Raw genomic sequence first — 25,110 nt, 5'->3', positions numbered from 1 at the left:
AGGGGGGCGGGCACAGAGGAGGACCTCCTCGTGAACCTGCTCCTGGGCTTGGCAAGGCATTCCATCTACAGGTCCAAGCAGCGGGTGATCGAGTGGGTCGTCCAACCCGACTGTCTGCCTCTCTACTTCGGCTATATTCGTGGCCGGGTGTCCCTGGACAGGGAGCATGCGGTGTCCGAGGGCACAGTTGATGCCTTTCATGCCCGCTGGGTACCGCAGGGACTGGGGTGTATTATTGACCCCTTTAATCACATTTTAATTTAATGTTTTAAGTTTCCTTTCCGCTTTGTTTTTTGTTTCAGGCGGTTCACCTCCTTTTCGGGAGTTGCCCCTTTTGAACTGTCCCTAAGTTAAGTTGATTTTGTTTATTTGGTTGCACACAAAAAGATGTCCCTGATTAAAGGCCAAATTGATGGTCCAATCAGGGAGCCCCATGCTCTGTACTTAAACAGGAGTGCCAGCTTCTCTGTCACTCTGGATGTAGACTGCATACTGACAGCATTCTGTCGGAGTGTTGATTCTTGCAAATAATGGAATTTTGGTGAAGGGACTTCTGCCTCTGAGGACTTATTACAGGCATATTAGAACTTCCATTTTTCAAAGCCAAAAAAAGGGACAAGAGATGGCAGAATTTAACCAGAGAAGAATTTATTGAATAGGTCTCCAAAAGTTGAAATGAATTAGGATTTGGAACAAGGCAAAATACTGTGGATGCTGGAATCTGAAACAAAAATAGAAAATGCTGAAAAATCACAGCAAATCTGACAGCTTCTGCAGAGAGAGAATAGAGCCAAGGTTTCGAGTCTGGATGACCCTTCATCAGAGATGGCTCATCAAGATTTGGAATAGTTAGCAGACATAGGCTTAGAAATAGATGGAACCATGCATGATTGGGGGTTGAATATTCAGGGTTTAGATTCTGCTTTTATATAACAATTCTGTGCTAAACCTAATGTGCTCTAAGCGTAACATTCCAAATCGGGGCCCATAAACAGAAGATAGCCACCAATAAATCCAATTGGGAATTCAGAAGGAAGCTTTTTATCCAGAAAGTGGTTAGAATATGAAACCCACTTCCAAAAGGATAAGTTGAAGTGAATTTAAAGGAAAGCCAGATAAGACAGAGGGAGAAAGGACAGAAAGTTATGCTGATTGGGTTAGACAATGAGCGGTGAGAAGGAGCTTGCATGAACACCATCATGGGCTGGCTGGAGTTGTGTTTAAATATGGTTAATACACCACAAAAATACACATGAACATTGAGGGATGCTGCAAAGTGCAAGTGGAAGGAATTAAGATCCCCACTTGGGGTCAGACAAGCAATCTGAAAGTGCTGGGGCAGTTAAGGTGCTGGAAGAAGTGATGGAGGGGTTATAATTAGGAAACATCTGAAAATCAGCCACATGCCTTCTATTATGTTAAAGGTGCTAATATAAAAACAAGTTGTTGCTGTGTTGGATGATATCATTGAAAGGCAGCACAATACATATACATTATATATATAGCTGAGGATAGCTGAGGAACAGTGGAGGATTTTTAAGGAGATCCTTTTCAGTTCTCAGCAAAAATATATTCCAGCAAAAAACAAGGATTGTAAGAAAAGGGAGAACCAGCCGTGGATAACGAAGGAAATAAAGGAGAGTATTAAAATAAAAACAGCTGCGTACAGAGTGGCCAAAAATAGTGGAGAAACAAGTGATTGGGAAAAATTTAAGAAACAACAAAGAGAGACTAAGAAAGCGATCAAGAAAGGAAGGATAGACTATGAAGCTAGGCTAGCAATTAATATAAAAAATGATAGTAAAAGTTTTTATAAATATATAAAAAGGAATAGAGTGGCTAGAGTGAATGTTGGACCCTTGGAGGACGAGAGGGGGGAGTTAATAGTGGGAAATGAGGATATGGCTGAGTCTTTAAATAAGTTTTTTGTGTCGGTCTTCACGGTGGAGGACACAAATAGTTTGCCAAATATTAACGATAGAGGGTTGGCAGCAGGAGAAATACTTAATACAATTAATGTTACCAGAGAGGCAGTGCTGGGTAGACTAATGGGACTGAAGGTGGACAAGTCCCCGGGTCCGGATGGAATGCATCCCAGGGTATTGAAAGAAATGTCAGAGGTAATAGTGGATGCGTTAGTGATTATTTATCAAAACTCGTTGCATTCTGGGGTAGTGCCGGTTGATTGGAAAACGGCTAATGTTACGCCGTTGTTTAAAAAAGGAAGGAGACAAAAGGCGGGTAACTATAGGCCGGTCAGCTTAACGTCTGTAGTAGGGAAAATGCTGGAATCCATTATTAAAGAGGAGATAGCAGGGCATCTGGATAGAAATGGTTCGATCAATCAGACGCAACATGGATTCATGAGGGGAAAGTCGTGCTTGACGAACATGTTGGATTTTTATGAAGATGTGACTAGGGCGGTTGATGGAGGAGAACCGGTGGATGCGGTGTTTTTGGATTTCCAAAAGGCGTTTGATAAGGTGCCCCATAAAAGGCTGCTGAAGAAGATTAGGGCACACGGAGTTGGGGGTAGTGTGTTAAAGTGGATTGGGGACTGGCTATCCGACAGGAAGCAAAGAGTCGGAATAAATGGGTGTTTTTCCGGTTGGAGGAAGGTAACTAGTGGCGTGCCGCAGGGATCGGTACTCGGGCCGCAACTATTTACCATTTAGATAGATGATCTGGAGGAGGGGACGGAGTGTAGGGTAACGAAGTTTGCAGACGACACAAAGATAAGTGGAAAAGTGAATCGTGTGGAGGACGGAGAAGATCTGCAGAGAGATTTGGACAGGCTGAGTGAGTGGGCGAGGATATGGCAAATGGAGTATAACGTTGATAAATGCGAGGTTATACACTTTGGAGGAAATAATAACAAATGGGATTACTATCTCAATGGAAACAAATTAAAACATGCTACCGTGCAAAGGGACCTGGGGGTCCTTGTGCATGAGACGCAAAAGCCCAGTCTGCAGGTACAACAGGTGATCAAGAAGGCAAATGGGATGTTGGCCTATATTGCGAGGGGGATAGAATATAAAAGCAGGGATGTCTTGATGCACCTGTACAGGGCATTGGCGAGGCCGCAGCTGGAATACTGTGTGCAGTATTGGTCCCCTTATATGAGGAAGGATATATTGGCATTGGAGGGAGTGCAGAGAAGGTTCACCAGGTTGATACCGGAGATGAGGGGTTTGGATTATGAGGAGAGGCTGAGGAGATTGGGTTTGTACTCGTTGGAGTTTAGAAGGATGAGGGGGGATCTTATGGAGACTTATAAGATAATGCGGGGGCTGGATAGGGTGGAGGCGGAGAGATTCTTTCCACTTAGTAAGGAAGTTAAAACTAGAGGACACAGCCTCAAAATAAAGGGGGGTCGGTTTAAGACAGAGTTGAGGAGGAACTTCTTCTCCCAGAGGGTGGTGAATCTCTGGAATTCTCTGCCCACTGAGGTGGTGGAGGCTACCTCACTGAATATGTTTAAAGCGCAGATGGATGGATTCCTGATCGGTAAGGGAATTAAGGGTTATGGGGATCAGGCGGGTAAGTGGTACTGATCCACGTCAGATCAGCCATGATCTTATTGAATGGCGGGGCAGGCTCGAGGGGCTAGATGGCCTACTCCTGCTCCTATTTCTTATGTTCTTATGTTCTTATGTTCTTATAAGGTCAATGATAGATCCTTGAGAAAATCTGGAAAGATGGTGTAGAAAAGAAAAGGGGCAAAGATGTAAGCGGACCTGGTGCTACCTGAACAGAGGGGTTTAGGGATGTGGGATGGGAGGTCATAGTGGGCTCCGGGGCACCCGCATGTGCCAGGTCCCGGATAGAGACCGTGTCCTCCCGCCCATCATGGTACGCCACATAGGCATATTGGGGGTTGGCGTGGAGGAGCTGGACTTTTTCAACCAGGGGGTCCAACTTATGGGGTCGTACATGCCTCCGGAGCAGAACGGGGCCTGGGTACGCCAGCCACGACGGTAATGCGATTCCCGAGGAGGACTTCCTCGGGAAAGCAAACATCCGCTCATGGGGGGTGGCGTTGGTGGCCGTACACAGGAGGGACCGGATTGAATGTAGTGCATCGGGGAGGACTTCTTGCCAGCGGGAGACTGGAAGGCCTTTAGACCGTAACGCTAATAAAACGGCCTTCCAGACTGTCGCGTTCTCCCTCTCCACCTGCCCGTTACCCCTGGGGTTGTAGCTGGTAGTCCTACTCGAGGCTATGCCCTTGGAGAGCAGGTACTGATGCAGCTCATCGCTCATGAATGAGGATCCCCGGTCGCTGTGGATGTAGCTAGGGTAACCGAACAGGGTGAAGAGGCCATGCAGGGCCTTGACGAGTGTGGTTGAGGTCATGTCCGAGCAGGGGATGGCAAAGGGGAATCGGGAGTACTCATCTATAACGTTGAGGAAATAGATGTTGCGGTCAGAAGAAGGAAGGGGCCCTTTGAAATCGACGCTGAGGCGTTCAAAGGGGCGGGTGGCTTTTATGAGGTGTGCCCGGTCCGGCCGATAGAAGTGCGGCTTACAGTCTGCGCAGACCGGACAGTGTCTGGTTATAGACCGGACATCCTCAACAGAATAGGGCAGGTTACGGGCCTTAATAAAATGGTAGAGCCTGGTGACCCCCGGGTGACAGAGGTCATTGTGGAGAGTCTGTAGTTGGTTCACCTGTGCGCTGGCAAATGTTCCGCGAGACAGGGCGTCCGGGGGCTCATTGAGTTTCCCGGGCCAGTATAAGATATCATAATTGGAGGTGGCAAGCTCAATCCTCCACCTCAGTATCTTATCATTCTTAATCTTGCCCCTCTGCGTGTTGTTGAACATGAAAGCCACTGAACGTTGGTCCGTGAGCAAGGTGAACCATCGGCCAGCTAGGTAGTGGCGCCAGTTTCGCACTGCTTCGACGATGGCCTGAGCCTCCTTCTCGACAGAGGAGTGTCGAATTTCCGAGCCCTGAAGCGTTCGTGAGAAGAAGGCTACGGGTCTGCCTGCCTGGTTGAGGGTGGCGGCCAGGGTGAAGTCAGACGCATCACTCTCCACCTGAAAGGGGATTGACTCGTCCACAGCGTGCATCGTGGCCTTTTCGATGTCCGCTTTGATGCGGTTGAAGGCCGAGCGGGCCTCTCCCGACAGGGGAAAAAGGGTGGATTTGATAAGCGGATGGGCCTTATCCGCGTAATTAGGGACCCACTGGGCGTAGTATGAGAAGAAGCCCAGGCATCTCCTCAGTGCTTTAAGAGTGGTAGGCAGGGGAAGTTCTATGAGGGGGCGCATGCGGTCGGGATCGGGGCCGATGACCCCGTTTTCCACCACATATCCCAGGATGGCGAGGCGGTGGGTTCGGAAAACACACTTCTCCTTATTATAGGTCAGATTCAGGAGAGCGGCCGTACAGAGGAATTTATTAAGGTTGGCGTCGTGGTCCTGCTGATCATGGCCGCAGATGGTGACGTTATCCAGGTACGGGAAAGGTGGCCCGCAGCCCGTCCTGGTCCACCATTCGGTCCATTTCGCGCTGGAAGACCGAGACCCCATTGGTGACGCCGAAGGGAACCCTAAGAAAGTGGTAGAGGCGGCCATCCGCCTCGAAAGCCGTATATTTGCGGTCCTCCGGGCGGATGGGGAGCTGGTGGTAGGCCGATTTTAGGTCGATCGTGGAGAACACCCAGTATTGCGCAATTCGATTGACCATGTCGGATATGGTTTCGAGGCCGTTTTCGCCCTACAGACTTTCGCGTAGTGGCCTTTCTTTCCGCACCCTGAGCAGAAAAACCTCCCTTGCCGGACAGCGTTGTCGGAGGTGCTTCGCTAGGCCGAAAAAATAACACTTTGGGGCCGCCATGGCCGCAGCCATTGAGTTGTTGGTGGGGCGCTGTGTGGCATAAGTCTGAGGCCCTCCTAGGTACTGAGATGATAGTGGCCGTGAGGCCCACGATGTCGCGTGATCGGGCGCGTACGCCTCGAGGTTACGGGATGCCACTTCTAGGGATTCCACGAGTGTCACAGTTTTTGGTAGATCTAGCCCACCTTGTTCTAGCAGGCGCTGCCGAATATAATTGGATGCGATGCCCGTAACGTAGGCATCGCGGATTAAGTCCTCCGTATACTGCGCAGTGGATACAGCCTTGCAGTTACAGGCCCTGCCGAGCGCACGTAGTTCACGGAGAAACTGTGCGTTTGATTCTCCCGGCCGCTGTTTACGGGTAGCTAGCAGATGCCTGGCGTAGACTTCGTTTGTCTGTTGGCTGTATTGGCTCTTTAGGAGCGCTAGCGCATCTGCGTATGTTTCTGCGTCACAGATGGTGGCAAAAACTGCGTCACTTACCCGGGCGTTGAGCATGTGCAGCTTGTCTGCATCGGACTGGACGGCCGTGGAGGCTCCGAGGAAGGCTTCGAAGCACTTCAGCCAGTGATTAAAGCTGTTGGCGGCCCCCGGCGCTTGCGGATCCAGGTTTAAGGTATCGGGCTTTAGAAGTTGCTCCATTCCTTTTTTTTTTCTCTGTGAATAAAATTGATGCACTATCAATTATGACACAAAGACTCCAGTGAGTGAGGGAAACTAATAGGCTTTTACTCACAGAGAACAGGAGCACACCCTTGTAGTTGACCTGGTCTAGACTGAGGCGAGGAGGAGGGACCATCACCTTTATACCCACTCTGGGTGGAAAGGGAGGAGTCTCAGGTGGAAAGGGAGGAGTCTCGGGCCAGGTGCAGCATGGGTGTGTCCAGGCATATACATGTAGTAACAGTGGTTCACCACAGTCTTCACAAGGTATTCATCAATATGTGATCAATGAGGTCTCTGAACAATCGCAGGCATATCTTGCACAGTCTCTCGCTCATTTGTAAGCAGGATACTCTTCGATAATAATCCATCGATGTGATGCATCACCTCCATTGTCTGGATCACTCGCCCTCACCCTCCTGTTCATGCTCAGGCTCCCATTGGCCATGTACCCCAGGCAGAATCTCCTGCTGGAGCTGCGATGCTGCTCCTTCCTTTGCCTCCTCTTTGAATGAAGACTTTGAGAATCTCAGCACGGAGGCCTGGGTCCACTATTCCTGGAGCCTTCATTCTGAAATTAAACATTGAAAATAATAATGGTTAAGGGGTGCAGAAAGAGAAGCTGAGATTGAGAGAGCTATGGGAGATGTGAGGCTTCACAGTGTTATGTGCCTCGATTGCATTGTGCCCGGTGCAGTGTTACCCCTGAGACATTAGCACACACATAGAGGTGAGCAACATTCCATTCCACAGATGTGACATCTGGAGCCCTGTGTGGGGTGTGAAAGTGTGAAACAAATGATTAAAGCAAAGTAACTCTGCACTCCATTCTTTGAAGAGGCACAGCATTGACCTTTCAGTTACTCATAGTCAATGAGTGGAATCTGTTTGGCCATTGATGAATGGCAATAATTGTTAACCCATAACTGCCCTTCACTGATGGAATAGCAGATTTGATGAATAGTTTGATGATAATTTCATTATTATCTTTACTTTGCAAGACTGCATTCCTGCCTTACATGCTGTTGATGTTCAGAATTTGATGTGGAGGCTATTGAATTCTGCCTATCTCTCTAACAGCGCCGAATGAAATGATTGGCTTTTTGTTTCTTCCTGGGCAATGATGTCTTTCTCCTTTGTCGCTGACCTGGATCGTGTCCACTGTAGCGGCACCAACAAGTGAGTGTCCATCCCAAGAAGGAGCCTCATTTCCCAGCTTTGTGGTTCTCCGACGCTGCCTTATACCCATCCCAGGCAGAACCGATATTACTTTCGTTTTTGCATGACACCATTGTTCTGGGCCCTCAGATCGGTGCTGCTACACCTGTACTTCAGGAGCGAGTCTAACCCTCCCTGCCTCTGTCTGCGTGGCTCTGATTTACCTGGAGCCTCACCATGTGCAGCTGGAACTGCCTCCAGTTCTCCAGCCTCCCCCACCAATACTGGATCCTGTTATTGTGAAACAGGAGGGTCCATGATTCCAGTGCTGTCCATAAAGATGGGGCTGAAGGGCACAAACCAGTCTGCCCCAGCAGAGAGGCAGACCGTGCAGCAGGAACAGGGCAGCACTATGGCAGGAAGGCAATACATGTTGCACTCGCTTTGAAGTCTCGAGTGAACTGAGGTCTGCCTTGGGCACGCCATTCTTTTTCAAATAGGTTTGAGGAGCGGATGTGATTTTCCACCTGGTGTGACCTCTCTATCGCCCACCCACACTTTGGCAAATCAGACCACAAAGCTCCTACTCCCGGCTTACAAACAAAAACTGATGCAGGAGAATACGTCAAAGAAAGTTGTGCAACATTGGTCTGAGGAATCGGATGATCTCCTACGGGAGTGCTTCGAGTCAGCAGACTGGTCAGTTTTTAAAAATTCTACAACCAGCCTGAACGAATATGGCACTACAGTAACTGACTTCATTAGTAAGTGTGTAGAAGACTGTGTGCCAAAGAAGCAAATCCGTGTTTCCCAACCAGAAACCATGGATGAACAGGGATATCCACTGCTTGCTGAAGTCCAGGTCTGAGGTGTTCAAGTCAGGCGACCCTGACCTACACAAGAAATCCAGATATAATCTACGGAAATCCATCAAAGATGCCAAAAGACAGTACCGGACCAAGCTAGAGTCCCGGGCGGTCCACCCCGACCCCCCTGACTATGTCTGCAAGACATAACAGACTACAAGATGAAGGCAGGAAAGATAGCCGGCTCCAACACACCCGTCCCCAATGAACTCAATGCATCTGTGCCTGTTTTGAGCAAGAGGTCAGCGAGAACACGCCCTCCATCCCAGAACCTATATCCAACGTCACCATTGCCGATGTTGGAGCAAACTTCTCAAAAGTCACCCCATGAAAAGCAACTGGTCCAGATGGCATACCCGGACGAGCACTCAGGTCCTACGTGGGCCAACTGGTGGGGGTATACGCAGACATCTTCACGCCACCAGGCAGCAAGAAACGAGACCCGCCATTAACCTGCCTTTGGGAAGATTGCAGCATGTTCTTATGCGGGAGGGTTTCTGAATTTTTGGCTCCCATTAGATTCTCAGCTCTCGCCTGCCATGAAACCCGCCATGTAAATCATTCATTGTTTTATTAAAACATGTCTGTGATTGCAATGGAAATTCTCACCAGACGAAGCTGTTGTTGGGGCCTGATAACATTGCACCTAGTGACTAGAAGAATCCTTAACCCTGTATGAGAACTTTATCAATTTCTTTTTTGAAGATCAGGGGTGGAATTTTCCCATCCTGCCTGCCATGGGAATCATAGTGAGCGGGACATGGACCATGCAAAGGTCCGTTGACCTCGGGTGGGATTTTCCAGCCTTGGGGCGAGAGCGGCTGGAAAATCCTGCCCCAGATGGCCAAACAAAGAAGGAAATAAAGCCCTTTGTATCACAGTGAACACGGAGAGGCTTTAAAACAAATTATTTTAAGTGTAGTTCATATTTTATTTTGAATAATACTTTGAAAGTTAATTTTGAATAAGGGTGCTAATTGGGTAGGCCTCAAATTGGTATGTTAGTATCAACTGGACTGGGGATAGGTATCCTGATAGATCAAGGATATTGCATGCCCCAGTGAGGCTGCAAGTTAGGCAGAGAGAGGCTGTCAGCAGGGACAAGAGTGTCTCTTTGCTGAACATGCAGGCAGAGGATGTACAAAATAGGCTCTGGTTAGTCTGGAGATTTATATCAGAATTTACGAGATGAGACAACTGTAACTTGAAATGACTTGTGTTGTACTTGGAGTGCTTTCTGGCTGGCAAGGTTCCATGAAAAATAGATCTCTGGGATATGAGGAAATGCACACAGTGAATATCTTCTTCCAAATCTACTTGGAAATCTTTCCTGTTGTTCTAATTGCTGTAGTATTAATGTGGAACATCAGTAATATTCAGACAAGTCCTCTGGATCTAAATCCAATGCTATGTGATAACTCCAGGTCTGACATCTTCAAGTCATCGAGAAAATCAGAGATAAAAACCTAGGAATTACAATTTGTGATATTAACAAACAAGTGTATTTCAAAGGGCACTTATTTATCTGTTATTTTAAAAAGGTTGTGTGCCTTAATTTTAACTTTACCTTTATTTCTAATACCTCCAGACTAAGTTTCCTGGTCTGAAGGGAGCTGTGTAGGACCAGATCCATCGGGTAAGTGCCTTCACTGCACTGTTCGCTGGGCAAAAAGAACAGAAGAGTCAAATTCTTGCTAACAAGGCCGGAAGCGCAAGTCGGCGAATTTCCTGACTCGGCAGACCCAGCTCCAAATAAATGGCACGCACATATTCTATTTTTATTCCGGAAAGGGGGTGCGGGATCGAGTCAGGCCTGCCAACTTGGGAACCGTTCGGAGGGAGCCAGGGAGGCAGGTGAGTGCCAAGGCAGGCTGGTTAGAAGGCCCATCTCGGATCTCCGGGACATTGACCCCATTGTATTAAAGGCTGTTACACACTCCAGCCCTCACCCCTCGCACTTCCTCACCCTCCACCCTCTCCCCATATCCCCTCCATGACTTTCTAAACTCCTTCATATCAACCATGCCCCTCCATGCCTCTCCATATCCCATGCCGCTTCCGCATTCCTACTCACATACTTCATGCCCACCCACCCAGTGTGCACTATGCACAGAACTAAAGAGCTACAGAATAACAATGGCAAGTCCTGAAATGCTCAAGAAAAAAAACACCAATTGAAAAATCTGCTCTTACAACCTTATTAATGTGCCCATCAGACACTGCAATTCATAGGGCAAAATCCTGTGCCCTCTCCTATAGTGAGTTTGGTGGTGGAGGGGCATTTAATCAGGTGGGATGGTGGGGTGAGGACCCCAACACCTTCCCACATCCACCCTGATTAAGTCCATGGCAGGAAGGTCCATAGATGACCTTGCTATCTCTTTGCCAAATGATGTCTGTTAGAGGGCAATAATTGGCCAGATAATAACGCAATAACATGTGGGGAACTCACTATGTAGGGTACATGTTTTCATGCAGACTTTTGTGTGGAGGGCTGGTCACTCAGTGCCTGATTGAGATCCCATCATTGGGAAGTGGGGGGGTGGGGGGGGGGGCACTGACAGCCAACCCAGGCCTTGCTGCCGAGCCCTCTCCCCACTTCCCGTGTTGCCCCCACTCTGAAAACCCCTACTCCCGCATCATCACTCACCTGTTGCCTGGTGACAGGCACTGTGACGATCTTCGACCTTGGGTGGATGTCACCCCAGCAGCTTGCACTGCCACCCCAATAACCTCATAAATATGTTCATCAAACAAAGCTAAAACTCCATTTCAGCCTTAGTAACTAGACTCCTACTGAGCTGATCCATTAGTGAGTCTCAGAGTTAAGCCAAACATTTTTAATGAGGCCATCTGGCAACTGTATCAACAGAAACGGATGGCCAAACATCTAATTCTCCAATGGGGAAGGCTGTATTTCTGGAATTCCCTGGCTTCTCACTCCTTACTTCAGCAAGCACTCCTAAAATCATTGGGGTCCATGTGTTGGTTGGCGCTGTGACTGGGCATAGAGATCAAATAGATAAACTGTAGACTGATCATTCCAGTTCTAGAGCCTTGATTTTCCTACTGAGAACAGTGCAGAAATAACCGTGTCTTTGAAACATTATCCCCACCCCACCCCGTTCCCACACCACTAAGGAGGCTGCTTGCTCTAACTGAAGTGTGAAAATCACACCCTGATTACATGTTGATGTTGTGATGCAATTTTAACAGCAGAAAATGGAAGACCCGCATGGTGTCAACCATATCAGTGAAGCCTGGGATAAAGCAGCAGAATGGCCAGAGAGGCTAGATTTTTAAACAGTTTTTAGAGGATTTGTTGTGGGCCTGGAGGAGCAAGAGTGCAGGGAATCCTACCGGAATCTGAAATTCCCAATCCCACTCTCATTCCCCATCCCACCTCTGCCAGCTCCTTGGTGAGCCCTCCTCATAATACTCACCTCATGCCTGGAATAGCTTCCCAGGGTACCCAGTAGCATCAGCCCCCCACCAACCTGCGCCCCCCACCCTGCCCCAGCAGGACTTATCACTCCAAGCTGCTGAATCTTAAAACATTCCTATAACCTGTGGGTTGGGAAAATGCAGGCAGATTTAAATTGAGCCTGAAGTTAAAGTGACCCAGACCTCATACTGAGGAATCTATGGAAGATCCCCGTGTACTCCAGATTAAAACAAATTCATTCACGGATGAGGGTCTGCACTAATAGGGTCAAAAGAAATCTGAAAATGATGGAAACAATGTAAAAATAAAAGCAGAAAGTACACGGGTTGAAGCAACATCAACCATTAATGGGCACCATGTAACGGCCCCGTTTGCCACGAGTACAAATCCCGATATGGCTACTAAATCTCGCCAGAGGGCCATCATGGGATTTGTGACAGTGAGATCTTGGTTTGAGATCTTCTCTGCCCACCCCGCCCCCACCAGTAATGTGACCAGGTTCACACCTAGAAAGTGGATGAACCAGATTTGCATGGTTTTAAATTAATTTTAATATCATTAAACGACCATGTTGAATCCTCCTCCCATGGCGACGTGACATCAAGCAGGCTCGAATCACTACTGGTTTTCAAAATCAGAAAACAGTCACGATGACCATACCAGGGGCACGGAGGTGCCTGGAGGCCCTGGAGGTTGAGGCCCAAGATTTGGCAGTGCCGCAGGCAGGGCTGGGGCAGTGCCAGGGGCACGGGCAGAGGGCACATGAAGGGGGCATGTGAAGGGGACAGTGCCGGGGGAATTGGTGGGGGTGCGGGGATAATCCTCCTCCAATGGTGCGGAGGTCCCCTTAAGTTTGGTGGGGGGGAGGGAGAGGGGAGAAACTGATGACAGCAAGGGAGGGGGATGATGGATGTGAAGGGGGAGAATGCCTGCAGTAGTTCTTTGGGTCACCCCAATTCTTGTGGGGGTGGTTCTTCATTTCCATGGAGAGGCTGGGGGAATTTATTTTAAGTGCAAACTGGGGCACCCTTTAAAGATGGCACCCTTATCCTTGCTAGCTCTATCGGTCCCCACCCTGTCAGTGTGATGGTGTTAACCACGCCCCTAGACTTCTTGTGCCTCTGGAGAGAAACACGCCGGTTTTGAATCCAACCCTGACACTTTACCATTTTGTGAGAAAATTCTGCCCAATGTTTCTGATGCAACCTTTAATCAGAACCTGAATGAAGGTTATCTCTGATCCCTGAACGTAAGTTCCCCTTTCAGATACAAATTGATTTGATGTACATTTCTAATATTTTCAGCTTTTATTTCAGATAGAATCAATAGTGCTTAACATAGTGAAATTTAAACTTGGGGAAGTAATTTTAAATTACCAGATCAGCACTATTTCCAACTTTAAGAATCGGGATCCCAATTTGCATCAATTTAAATATAGTTATCAGCCCTTTACGTCTGATAGTCCCCCCATGTTAAATTGTCCTTTCACCTTGTGAATCATGGCAGACCCCCCACGAACCTCCACCTGGTGAGCAGAACCTGCTGGCGATGCGCAGGCGAGTACATCACCTGGGGGGGAAAGGGTCATGTCCAGGCAATGACAGGAGAAGAGTCAAGGGGTGGTGCCGAGGGATGTTTCATGATGGGTGGACAGTTCCAATGCGGGGGTGGGGGGTGGGGGGGGTGGTTGTTGCGGGCGGGGAGGGGGGGAGCGGGGAGGGGGAGGGAGAGCTGCTGGGGGGAGTGGGTATTCCATGTTGGGAAGGGGGGAGTAGTTCTATGGGGGGTGTCTCTATTTTTATTTGTTGAAATCAGGGCCTCATTTTAAAAAGGATTTTTAAAAACATCTCTTAAAAACCTAAGTTGCTCATCCAGAGCCTGACCTGTGTTATGGTTCAGATCAGAAACCCCAATGTGTTTTATGGAGCCCGCCTGGACCATAGATTTTGAATCTTGAATTTGGCTAGGATAAGCATGATATGTTTCACTTCAGGTATGATTCAAATGACCCACCGGGGAGCTTTTATCAAACAAAGTTTATTAAAAAATATAGTTAACACGTGTACTAAGAAAATTAGCAAGAACTCTTATCAATTACAAATAAGAAACAAAACAACCACTATAATGTATAACCTTTAACAAATATATCTAATGTGTTCCAATTAAACCAATCCCATAGACAAAAAACCCTTTTCATAGATTTAACACAGCAAAGATACTCATGTGATACTGAACTTGAGTCCTTTGGATGAAGTCTGTAGTTCTCTGGATAGACTCAGGACAGTTAGAAGTCAGAACAGCTTCCCAAAATACCAGGGACTCTAGTCAAGCCACCAACAGCTGATATCCAGCATCAGAAAGGCAAGACCTGCAGAATTTCCAAAACCAGGGGGAGAGAGACTTCTTTTCATCTTGCTGTCCCTTCTAAAACTCAACTCAAACTACAGTCAAACAGAAAATGAAACCTTAAACTCACTGGAAAGGGGAGAAAAACTATCCAAAAGCACGTGACCATCCTCCTAACAATGCAGGATCATAAAACATCCAGAGTTACAATAAACATACTCCATTTAAGCTATTGAAGTAGCAATAAAAGGACCCCTTGTAGACAACCCAGCAACAATGAAACCAAACCGAAAAAAGTCTGCTTACCATTGCGGAGAATAGGATTTAAAGAAAAAACTTTCTTAAAGGTACACTAACGTCACACCCGCCAGCATGACCTTGTGGGACTCACCTCTTCATCTTTATTTGGCAAAATGCTGTGGCAATGCCACTGACGGGATATCCTCCACTTTTCCCACCCAGGATGACACTTTGCCAAAAAGTGGCAAAATTCTGCCCATGCTTTCTTAGATATCATGTACTCGATTAACATAGCTCGTGGCTTTTACCTGATAAATAAAACAGAATAATAAGAACCCTGCTGTCTTCAGGAAAGAAACTATTGATTCAGATCAATTCTATCACTTCATACACTTAAGAAAGTTGCCTAAAAATCCACGGTGTGTTAATAACTTAATCCATTCACAGCATCACCATGACAACCACATAATTATGAACCTGGAAACAGTTGACAGCCTAGTACTGTTTGCAAATCCAGTATATTGCTGAGTTCTATTACCGTACATTGGTTTCTCATCTCTTCATACAGTTTCTTACTTCTTTGCCAAATCACATTTGTCACCCTTTTAATTTGCACATGCACTGCACCAGTTTGTTATTTTTACTTTAACCACCTGCACAGTTTAATGTAAGAATTTGAATATGCCGGGTGTAAATGTATTTTAAAATTACTAATGCTGGGAAGCAGAAATGAAAACGGAAAGTCCTGAAATTGCACAGCAAGTCTGTCAACATCTTGAATGGAAAAGGCAGATTAATGGGAGGTACTTTCCAAGGCTCAGTGTCACCTGTCGGATCTCAGATACAGGGATTGTAAAGTCAGGAAACAACAGGGACATCTCACTCCATTTTCCACCCAGCCATATCAATGGATGAGAAATTGCAAGCCAAATGTTCTATAAGGTGGCAGCTGGTTGTAATGCCCTGATGGGGAATTGGAAAATTCCTTTTGAGTTTAGATGCATCACATGAATTTTAGACTGCAAGTTAAGAAGATTTCTTGGTAGCAAAGAATATAACAGGTTATTATCACCCACTGTAATGGATAGTTAATATGTCTGACTCTGGTGTTTTATCTTTTGTTCTTAACTCCTCTCCATTTCATTCAATCCTTTTAAAGAAGCTCAGATATGTCTCAGTCTCCTATTCGTAAGGTCTACATTTGGGACATATTTTCTCTTTTCAGATATTGATGAATCAAATGCCTATTTGTCTTGTGTCATGTTTCTGGAATACCATTTTGGCTAAAAGGCATAAATGTGTAAAAAGAAATTAGTGCAATCATAACTCTTTCTCCCTCGACATACGTTACTAAGTTTTGTAATTGCATAATTTGCATAATCACAATGTTCTGGTAAGATCTAACGTTCGAATAAAACTACTGTAAGTAGTTTAGCAGTACTGTCAGTGACAGCCTGTCCAACCCAAAATATAGGAATAGTGTCAATTTTAGATACCTGATTTACAATGATTCGAGGCACAAAAACACTTGTGTTGAGCAGATTAGTAAATCTTTTATCTGCGATCATTTTGTGCCGATCATTTCACGCCTTTAACTGTAGCAGTTGTTGAAAAATTGTTACATATGCCATTGATTTACAAAGCACTGACTTATACTTATGTACCCCAGGTTTTAAGAACAAAATCATACACAGCACATTTCTTTTTTGTTAGAGATTTACTTTTACCTCTCATCTTCTCCAGATCTTACAACACAATATACAACCCAGAAACAGATTCGTGCTCAGATCTTTACTACTGCATTATTAGATATGGGCGGCACAGTGGCACAGTGGTTAGCACTGCTGCCTCACAGCGCCAGGGACCCGAGTTCAATTCTGGCCTCGGGTCACTGTCTATGTGGAGTTTGTACGTTCTCCCCGTGTCTGTGTGGGTTTCCTCCGGGTGCTCCGGTTTCTTTCCAAAGTCCAAAGATGTGCTTGTTAGGTGGATTGGCCATGATAAATTGTCCCTTAGTAACAGGGGGTTGAGCAGGGTAAATGCGTGGGGTTACGGGAATAGAGTCTGGGTGGGATTGTGGTCGGTGCAGGCTCGATGGGCTGAATGGTCTCCTTCTACACTGTATGGTTTCTATAACTAAGAACAGCTTGAAGTTGCATACTGAAGTTTAAAACTTGGTTTCATGAAAATATTTACATGAGGCTAGGAAGTCAAACCTTCTGGTTTCTGCAGCCAACCTACACTCTGGTGTTGAATCTTTTATGAAGTGGGAGCTTTGATGAACGATGGAAAGGCAACCCCTGAATTTGTGCCCATGGTCCCATCTCATGAATCTCAGCCCTGGGTTTGTATGATTTGAATCTGTTATATCAGGATTGTCCACAAGGTGTGGTCTGATATTTGCTGAAGAGATTTTTTGCTGAGTTCAAGACTTTTGCACAAATCAGTTGTTCGCAGACACGGGTGTAGCAGTCGATATTTTCCCTTGGAATGCAGCATGGCTGGAAGAATGAACAGAGATCACGCGAAGCAGGACAAGCTGCTCAAAGCAGAGGAAAGGAGAAGGGTTCTCAGCATGAAGTTATGTCTGCTCAGGGTGTTTAAGAAGCAATTTCCCTACCCAAGCGTCAGTGAAGGACTGTGTGTAAGATGTCTGTACTTTAGTAAGGATGTCTTACTGAAATCTTTCTCCTGCTGCAGTCACAAGTGGAACCTGAGATCAGGACAACAATTGCAATGTCAGTGTCTATGAAGGTGATTGTGGTAATGAATGTGAATACATTTGGCTCCTTCTAGTCTGGTGCTGGAGATATTTGCAACATCTCACAGTTGCTGTCCACAATTGCTCAGGGAGGTCACAGAAGATCTGCATTCAATAAGAGCAAACTACGCTTCACTCTCTCTTGTCAGAGACAAAGTTTAAAGTTTATTTATTAGTGTCACAAGTAGGCTTAGATTAACACTGCAATGAAGTTACTGTGAAAATCCCTGAGTCAACACATTCTGGCACCTGTTTGGATACACTGAAGGAGAATTTAGCATGGCCAGTGCACCTAACCAGCATGTTTTTCGGACTGTGGGAGGAAACCGGAGCACCCAGAGGAAACCCACACAGACACGGGGGGAATGTGCAGACTCCGCACAGACCGTGACCCAAGCCGGGAATCGAACCCAGGTCCCTGGCACAGTGAGGCAGCAGTAATAACCACTGTACCACAACCAGACAAGTGCATGTGTTCATGAGGATTGCAACCTTCCCCATGGTGCAGAATGTCATTGAGACTGCACACATTGGCTGGGATCCGGTCCCACCACTCGGTCCTATCTATGTCATTGATGCCCATAGCAACTCCATCCTTCCCCTTCCACTTCAAGTTCTTTTCCAGCCCAAAGAAGATGTCCTTTACCATGTGTAGCACCACTAGCCACATGAACAAATTTCTCCCACATGATGCCTTCATTGATGTGAAACATCCCAAGGCGGCTTCACAGGAGTGTTATTAAACAAAGTTTAATACTACATAAGCACTTTGTGTCTGTAGCTCAATGAACGTCTGCAGCATTGATGAGCTGGATACTGTGATGTATCAGGGAGAGGGATAGTTACATGGTCACATTGTACCAGGAGGCAGTCACAGCCCTTAGGATAGGTACCTCCAATTCAGTCCAAGGTCAGGGGCAGGTGGGCATGATGTAAATGAGTCAGGTATGTGAATCCAGCAGGTACAAATAGAGGAGCCTCGGCCCCTGCAATTGTCCAACTTGTTTGAAGTTTTGCTGCTTGTATAGACCAGAGAAGGAACCACAGGGTGGATGAGCAAACTGATCACGCACCATGGTGGTGGAGCCATTAAAGTGGGGGGTGTAAACTAGAATGTAGTTTTTGTAGGGGAGATGGGTGCAGTTCCTTGCAGCCAAGAGAGTGAGTCCCGGAGCCTGTGTCCTTGCCTCCAATCCACTAACGAATTCACACAGGGGAGAAGCCATTCACGCGTGAGGAGTGTGACAAATCATTCAGACGGTCATCAACGCTCCCTCAACACTGCCACATTCACACTGGGGAGAAACCTTTCCAGTGTGACGCCTGTGACAAAGCCTTCACAAGGTTTACCAAACTCCTGGTCCATCTGCTACACAGGCTGGCATTGATTTCCCGGACAAAAGCAGCACTGCGGGCTGCTACCTGCATGGCCTTTGTGGATTCTTTCATAACAGTATTGAAGGCAACCAAGCGTATTGCACAGGTAAAGGTCCAAGCTGCTGTTTGCCCCAATGGGATCCATGTATTCTGCAAAGAATCAGCAATATGCAAGTTAATTTTCCTCCTATATTACTATAAGTTGCTGTTGTTGTAAGCTGGTGGATTGGTTGAAATAAAGGTGACACAGAGGACTGAATGCATCATAACTGCTGCAAGGCAAGTGGGTGCAGGTCTGCATGATGGACTGCCTATGATCGCACACAACTGGTCACTCATGGAGTGGAGAATCATTCCAGATGTTAGGCTGATGATGGGGAGCACACAAGGTGAGGTGTCTTGTATGGCCCCTTGCCATCCTGGGAAGCCCACAATGCAGGTGAAGCCTCGCGATCTGTCATCCTGCTTTGCTCTGGTCATAGGAAAGGAGATCTTGAGTCTTGGTGACTTCCCTGTTACAATGGTGAACCGCAAACAGAGAAATATCAATGTATTGCAGGCTGGGAAGAACCTGTTAACAGTTAATGGCCACAGTAACTTTGACAGTTACAGACAGTGGCACAGTGGTTAGCACTGCTGCCTCACAACGCCAGGTTCAGACATGCTGATTAAATGCATTGGCCAAGCTAAATTCTCCCTCAGTGTACCCAAACAGGTGCCGGAGTGTGGCGACGAGGGGATTTTCACAGTAACTTCATTGCAGTGTTAATGTAAGCCTACTTGTGACACTAATAAATAAAAACTGAAAAAAAAATTGCTGCCCATGCCCTAGTGGGAGGTTTGAGTTACGATTGCATCAGGTGGCACAGCTAGTTGACAGCCTCCTTGGTGAAGAGATTGACCCTGAGCCATTGCTTCTCAATGAAGATCCGATGGGAAAAGTACTTGCTGAAGACACGCTGTGGGTACGGCTTACTGAACGGTACCCTTCCTGAAGTAGAATTGGTGCAAATCGTGTCAAACAGAGAAACTGGCCTAGCATTCAGTGTTGCATCAGATGCTTATTTGAATCATTATTCACAGCCCTTACATATTGGAAGTGACAACATCTGCCCAACTCCCAAAAATGTCCATTGTATCATCTCACATTTCAGGATTCCCCAGAAACTTTCCGAACTTTTGTCTGCTGAATGTGGCATCCCCCTCTTGATTTTTTTCATCTCTTTATATTTCACTTAAAAGCAAATTTCGTTCCCCATCAATCATGTTCTCTCGGCATTTCCAAGCCTGCAATCAGAGCTGCAATGGGTTGTGATGCAACATTGAATGCTACTAGTAATGTCTCATTCCGGCAGGATTTGCACCAGTCCTAACTGCTTCAAGCTGATATACACTTAAATTAATAACAATAGCTTCAATTCTGTCAATAGGCTACCTGCAGGGACAGTCAGATTTGACATTCTAAACCTTAATACTTGTTCATAGAGTGTGATTTTCTGAACCTGCGTTGCTGGTGGCAGCTTTGCTGTATGAGAAAGGAAATTGTTGGCAGCTTACCTACATTTTCCCGATATTCACTGCCAGTGCACCGGGCACCCTGATTATTTGGGTTTTGAAAATGCAATCTTACTGAGTGAACTATCCAATTTACTATAGTTATGTGACTCCGCCATGAGGCAGACTGAACAGCATGAGTCAAAGGAAAATGTTCACATCAGAACTGAACTGGAAGATTTGAAGGGTAAGATTCCAGCTGAGTATATACCTTTGAAAATACATGGTAAACTGAAGCCTTCAATGTATCAAGCTCCGTGAGATCTGAACAAACAACTTTTAGAGACAACGCAAAGATACTGGGGGAAGAATGACCCACAATTTTGTTCAATATGGAAAGGGGGGTATTTGGGTTTTGAGAACGCAATCGTACTAAGTGTGCGACCTAGCTTGCCATAGTCATGTGACTCTGCCATGAAGCGAGCACTGTACAAGCACAATTTCTAACCTATCACTGAGAACACACACTCTCTCTCTTCTGTTTCATCACACCTATACTGTTTTATCCTTTGGGGAATAATGGGGGAAGTGGTGGAAGCATTTCCGAGCTGATTATCAGCCCGTTGAACCATATTGAATGCTTCTTCCATGGCCAGTAAGTCCTGGCATTGGCTCAAACATGGAGCCTCTGATCCAGTGGTAGGGGCACTATCACTGCACCACAAGGCCTCAATAGGAACTCACCAAGTAAGTTGAACCATCCTCATACATGAAACAATATTCACAGAGTGAATTCATCAAATTAGCTCTCTACTGTTATATTTACACTGTAATGTGGCTATGCCATGAACAGCCAGTGACACAAATACCATCGGAAAATTGTGTCAGAGTGAATGTCTGCTACTGCAGAGATTTGAGCACATAATCTTCATGGACACATCGGTACAGTGCTGCATGGGCGCTGCATGTGTTGTCATAGGTTCCACCTTTTTGGGTGAGCTGCAAAAGTGAGGTCCCATCTGCCCTCCCATGTAAATGTCATGATGTGGAGATGCTGGTGTTGGACTGGGATGGGCACAGTAAGAAGTCTCCCAACACCAGGTTAAAGTCCAACAAGTCTATTTGGTAGCACGAGCTTTTGGAGCGCTGCCTCTTCATCACCACTAACCTGACGAAGGGGCAATGCTCCGAAAACTGTGCTACCAAATAAACCTGTTGGACTTTAACTGGTGTTGTGAGACTTCTTACTAAGGTAAATGTCTAACATTCCATGCTTCTACGTGAAGAATCCCTCAGCCAGCACCAGAAGGAGATGAACTGGTCAGCTATTTCATGGCTGTTTGTGGGAGCTTGCTGTGGGCAAATTGGCTACCGCAAATGATAAATCTTGTTTTCTAAATGCCTTTGGGATTTTGCTATATCTTATACTTGGCCCTCTGCACTACCCCAATTGAAAATCATGTAAAAGCACTATTTCCAGGGTAATGCCTAAGGTTGATCTGAGGACCGAACAGAGTTAAGGATAAACCTCGATTCCACATACAGGAGAACATTATACAAATTAGGAAAGCACTGAAAAATGGAATTGTACTCAATGTTTTGATCCCATTATATTAAACAACTTTCTCTCTATCTGTATGGAACATTACAACTGAGAGACTGTGAATATTGCACTTTTTAAAATTTTAATTTGGAACCGAGATCGTCTCCATGGGAATGGGTAGGTATCCATGGTAATAATGAAATGAGGCTGAAGGCAAAAGGAACTCTGTTGGAAGCTGAAAATCACTGTTAATTTTGCACATATTATACAACACAGGCGTGTATTTTTTAAATAATCGAGGGTTTTCAGTACTCATCAGTTTAAACAATTTACAGAGTTTCTCAGTCAAGCGAGTATATTCTCATTCGAGATATATCTTGCATAGAATGATTTAGATGTGCCGATGCTTCTCGAGACTGTTATTTTAAATGACAGAGTAGTAAAGAGGGTTAGGGTTAGGCTGCGGCGTCCTCAGCCCAGCTGGTTCTTTCATCTACAGCCCTATCCTCTGGTCAGATACAGTGATCAACGTATTAGTGAGCCTATTATGTCTATGTACCACATGCTGTTCAGGAAGTGGCACCCAGGTGGAACTTGCTGTCCATGTTCCTTCAGCCCATCATTATCAGGAAGGGGGCCCTGGCAGGGGACCGTGTGCAATCCTCTGCTTTAGAAAACAGTTTCTCCTCTTTTCAAACTTTAAAGGAGATCTGGCTGTCTGAGAAAAGCCTTCTTACTGCTTGAAATTGGGATTATTAATGATGCCACCTCCTATTTCCTGGCAGATATATATTAATGCAATTTAACATTTCACCATGTAAAGGTTTAAACATAAAATGATTTTATAAACACCTCTTTCATGCTCCAGTACCTAAATGTACATTATTGGGTTTGGAAGCGTACAGATTTGACATTAGGATCAGTAATTTGCCACATTAAAGTGAAACAGCAGACAACAAATGGTGCAATAAGATTCATTGTTTCTTTCATGTCAGACTTTCATGGCGGGATTTTCTGGCTGCACTCGCCCCAAGGTCGGAATTCCTGCCCGAGGTCAATAGACCTTTGCATGGTCCGGCCCTGGCCGCCACGATTCCCGTGGTGGGCGGGACGGGAAAGTTCTGCCCTTAGGCTCCCATTTTGTCTGAGACAGGCGTTCTGAGCTGGTGGGGTGTGTCAGCGGTGGGGGAAGAGGAGCTCCATATATAGCGGAGTTTTAACTTCATCTATCTTTTTCCAGCAGGTTTACCAACAGGAACTTGCTGGCCCCCCCGTTGAGTGGTGAACACTCCAACACAGAGAGTCTGCCCTGCCGGGATAGAGATACAGTAAGAGTTTTAACAACACCAGGTTAGATAAGCATTGATGGAGGGAGGTGTGGTGTTTGGTGGGGTATCCGAATCTTGTAGTGGGGAGTCTGACCCTGGCGATGGTTGAGGTCTGGTTATATTGAAGAGGAGGTCAGTAATTCTGACATGGGAGGAGTTCTGGGATCCTTCAGGGGTAGTGGGGAAACTGTTTAACCTTGGAGGATCAGGAGGAAGCTTTCTTGCTACAGTACTGGAAAAGCATTTACATCTTCCACAAAGTTGTCCTTGCCTCTGTGCAGAGAGGGGTAAAATGTGAGGCCGCAGTCTTATGATAATACTTAAATGACCAACCTGCTTCCTGGGAGTGGGTTTGTGCTCCCCCTTCCTCCCACCATCAACCCCTCCTTGGCTCCCCCCTCCTCCCTCATGAGAGTGGGTTCGTGCTCCCCCATCCTCCCACCACCAACACCCTCCCCAGATCCCCCTTGTCTACCTTCTTGAAGTGGGTACGTGCTCCCCCCATCCTCCCCCGGCTCCTCCTCCTCCCTCCTGGGAGTGGGTTAGTGCCCCTCCTCCTCCTCCTCCCACCACCACCAACACCCTCCCCAGCTCTCCTGTGTCTGCCTTCTTGGAATGGGTGAGTGCTCCCCGTCCCTCCTCCAGCTCCTCTTCCTACATCCTGGGAGTGGGTTAATTCTCTCCCTCCCCTCACCCTGTAAGAACCAGAAGATGGTGCGTGGAAGTCAGGCTGGCTTCGGGTTTCTGATTAATCCTTTTTATATTTACATCCTAACTGATCCAAATATTATCAGGATTTAAAACTTCCCCCTCAAATTTGGACAGGGACCAGCGACAAACCACATCACAATGAAATGTGCTGCCTATTTATTTAATCATAAGTACTTACAGAAAAAGCAACTGATATTTAAGGGGAAGAAATAAGTTAACGTCTAACTGCTATATCTGGGATTGTTAACTCCTTTGCCTATGGTTGACATTCTGGCTGTAATGACTTCAATCAGGCCATTGAGGTTGGCCTATTGGAATATGAACTCCCTGATTAAGGAGTTAATTGATGGGCCAATCAGGGAGTCTTTTCCTTGTATTTAACCGGGAGTGTCAGTTCCTCTGGCACTCCCGAAGATTGACTGTTGACTGACAGCATCCTATGCACTGCTGTTAGAATTGTAAATAAAGGGACGTCTGCCTCTGAAGACTTATTACAGTGACTTCGCACACAGTCCCTGCATTTCTAGAATTTATGTTTTAAATATAAAATGAACTTGGAGGAAATTGGCTAGTTTCACAGTGCAGTGATTTTCTGATGTTGAGTTGGAAGAAATCTTGGCTCAGCTGATAGCTGAAGAATGTAGCATCAGTCTTTATATTGATGGAGGAAGCAGTGAAATAAAGGATGGTTTATTTAGCATATTTGTGGAAGTTGGCAACATTGTTACTGGCCACCTTATCCACTAACCACTTGCTTGCTTGATTATCTAGAGCCAAGCTGGGAAAATTCCCATCTCCCAATTGGCGGTTTACTCATCCAAGCCTCATTCTGCTCTGGGCTAGCTTGTCAATTATTAACAGTGATTGCACCAATTGTAAATAAAGAGATTCAGTGGCAAGCCTTTGCCTTTTTGCAAACACTGCAGGCTCTGAATCTTTGAAATGTAAACCTGTGTTTAGCTTTTAGCTCAGCAGAAAGTGCTGTTTAGGATCACTTGTAAATTACTACCTTGAAGCTCGGGATGTCCAAATCCACTGTTACATACCAGAATTACTCAACATCAACAATTCCATCTCAGTCCTCACATGAGTGGATTTGGAAAAGGCTTGTGTGTATGAGAGGTCCTCGGGAACAGAAACAGCCAGAGATAACCAGAATTAAAAGTGCATGAATACAATGGCTTCATTTATTGAGTAAGAAGCTTAACAACACCAGGTTAAAGTCCAACAGGTTTATTTGGTAGCAAAAGCCACACAAGCTTTCGAAGCTCTAAGCCCCTTCTTCAGGTGAGTGGGAATTCTGTTCACAAACAGAGCTTATAAAGACACA

Source organism: Mustelus asterias, chromosome 5 (assembly GCF_964213995.1).
Source record: "Mustelus asterias chromosome 5, sMusAst1.hap1.1, whole genome shotgun sequence".
Lineage (NCBI taxonomy): Eukaryota > Metazoa > Chordata > Chondrichthyes > Carcharhiniformes > Triakidae > Mustelus > Mustelus asterias.
Note: the sequence above shows the minus strand (reverse complement) of the source record.